This window comes from Calidris pugnax, unplaced genomic scaffold (genome assembly GCF_001431845.1).
Source record: "Calidris pugnax isolate Ruff unplaced genomic scaffold, ASM143184v1 scaffold3, whole genome shotgun sequence".
NCBI lineage: Eukaryota > Metazoa > Chordata > Aves > Charadriiformes > Scolopacidae > Calidris > Calidris pugnax.
The window spans coordinates 318,226-320,953 of NW_015090799.1; positions in this window are offsets into that span (position 1 = coordinate 318,226).

Consider the following 2,728-nt stretch of genomic DNA (forward strand, 5'->3'; position numbering starts at 1 on the left):
TTAAATCCCTCCAGGGATGGTGACTCCACCACCTCCCTGGGCAGGCTGTTCCAGGGCCTGACCACTCTCTCAGTAAAGTAGTTCTTTCTAATATCTAATCTAAATCTCCCTTGCTGCAACTTCAGACGATTTCCTCTGGTCTTGTCGTTCGTCCTTTGGGAGAAGAGGCCAACACCTGCCTCTCTCCACCCTCCTTTCAGGTAGTTGTAGAGGGCAATGAGGTCTCCCCTCAGCCTCCTCTTCTCCAAACTAAATATGCCCAGTTCCCTCAGCCTCTCCTTGTGTGACTTGTTCTCCAGACCCCTCACCAGCTTGGTGGCTCTCCTCTGGACACGCTCCAGCACTTCAATGTCTTTCCTGTAGTGAGGGGCTGAACACAGCTCTCGAGGTGAGGCCTCACCAGTGCCGAGTACAGAGGCACGATGACTTCCCTACTGCTGCTGGCCACGCTATTCCTGATACGAGCCAGGATGCCATTCAAAATTTGGTCTGTCTTACCCGGAAACTCAGTAAGATGCTGATGGTTGTCCCAGGAACTTCCCCACTGCTCGCCTCTCGCTTGGTGAGTTCGGAAGCGGTATTTGAGGTGTGGATGCTGATCCAGCTCCTGCACTGAGCAGCCTGACATCCTCTGCCTTCCAGGGCTCCTGAGGATGCTGCTGGGGAGACAGCTGTTGCCACCGCTTCCCAAAACCGCCCGAGAGCTGCTCGGCGGCGCAGCGGCAGATTGGCAGCGCTAAAGCCACATGCCAGCAAGCTGTGAAAACTTCTCCACAGCTTCTGTTTATCGGCGGTGGCATTTGCAATGGCATGGAGCACTGTTTTTCCTCTGTGCTGGCTGGTGGAGAGTGTGAAAATGACTCTGGCTGGGCAGAAGGAGCTAGACGGTGACAAGGGAGAAGAGACTTGTGAAGATATGGGGTTTGCTTTTAGCTGTTTTTGACAATGTTCTCCAGAGGTACTTCAGTGGGGTTGGAATACCCGGAATATTTGGGATATACGTTCAAAGTAGCACTTAGTGTTAAAAGGTCCTTGCCTTTTATGGCTGTCTAAACCTACGGAAAACACAGTCTGCAGCACTTACTGTGCCCCAAATCATAGTTTGAAATAGGATCTTTGAGTAGCCAATCCTTTTCTGCTTGGAACTTGGCTAGTTTTGAAATAAATAGTAACCCTCTGGCACTCTGAGCCACTCCAGTGAGAAAAATCATCCCAAGTAGATTCAGGCTTTTATTACAACGGAAAAAGTTTGATGGTAATTTCTATCCCCAGATACTCTAAAAAAGGAAGAAAAAAATATTCTTTTATCTTCTCCTATTTCTTGAACTAGAGAAATTAGACTGCTGAAGAGGTTTTTTTTTCTGGCATAGCTCTAAGATTTTTGTTGTCATGGGGGTGCCAATTAATGGGGTAGTTTGTTATGTTCTTAACCAGCATGTAGGTTAGTTCTTACACTAATCTGAAAAACTCATAAAAATAAGAACTGGGCTTTCTGTTTAATGAGTTGTCTTCTGAAGACTTCCCTGTACTCCTTAATGTTTTTCTCCTTTTTAATTTATCTAAATGCTCAATAGAGCTCTCCTGTGCCTACCAGGGAAGTTAGGATTGCTAAAGGCCAGCAAAAAAAGCCCCGGAGAGGAACAGATATCACAGCATTTTCCTAGGTGTTTTGCACTGGAGCTCTGCAGCTGTCTCCTCTGCCCCAAGAATCTGTGCTCCTTGGAGCACATGAATATTCTGTGCTGAGTAGAAACCCTTGCTGTCTGCCAGCAAAATGTTGACAGTGCCCTTTGTTGGCTTCCCCAGGGAGTTCATGCAAATCACTTTGAAATACAACAAACCATAGGATCCTTAAATGCTTCTAAACAAGACCAAATTAGAAAAAGGCTTCACATTGAAAACATAATTTTCAATTAGTGTCTATTCAGTGGGAATGAGGACGGGGCGGGGGGGGGGGGGCTGGGCCAGCAAAAAAAGCCCCGGAGAGGAACAGATATCACAGCATTTTCCTAGGTGTTTTGCACTGGAGCTCTGCAGCTGTCTCCTCTGCCCCAAGAATCTGTGCTCCTTGGAGCACATGAATATTCTGTGCTGAGTAGAAACCCTTGCTGTCTGCCAGCAAAATGTTGACAGTGCCCTTTGTTGGCTTCCCCAGGGAGTTCATGCAAATCACTTTGAAATACAACAAACCATAGGATCCTTAAATGCTTCTAAACAAGACCAAATTAGAAAAAGGCTTCACATTGAAAACATAATTTTCAATTAGTGTCTATTCAGTGGGAATGAGGACGGGGCGGGGGGGGGCTGGCACGTGAGATAAGCTGGATTTGTTAACATGCTTTGAGAACGCTTGCTGGCTAGCGTGCCTTTTTTCCCTTGCAAATGCTCACCTTGCTGTAATTTGGTGACATTTCCACAGTTGCAATATGCTCTGCTCTTGTTACTTCCGATGGAAATTACAGAACCCAGCCCAGCAGGATGTAGACTTGAGACAGCCACCAGCAGACTGCGTTTCTGTGTCGTGTACCCAGGTACACGGCTGGAAGCGGGGAAAGAAACCAGTCATTTCTCTCCCCAGTCTGTCCCTATTAGTATCACCCAGTGCGTTTATGAGAGCGCGGAGCAGGGGAGCTGATGACTGAATGGCCAGAGAACAAAGTGACATCTCATTCCCCCCCCAGAACAGCACAGAGTGTCTTTGGTATCACTGATGTGGGAGGTGGTTTTT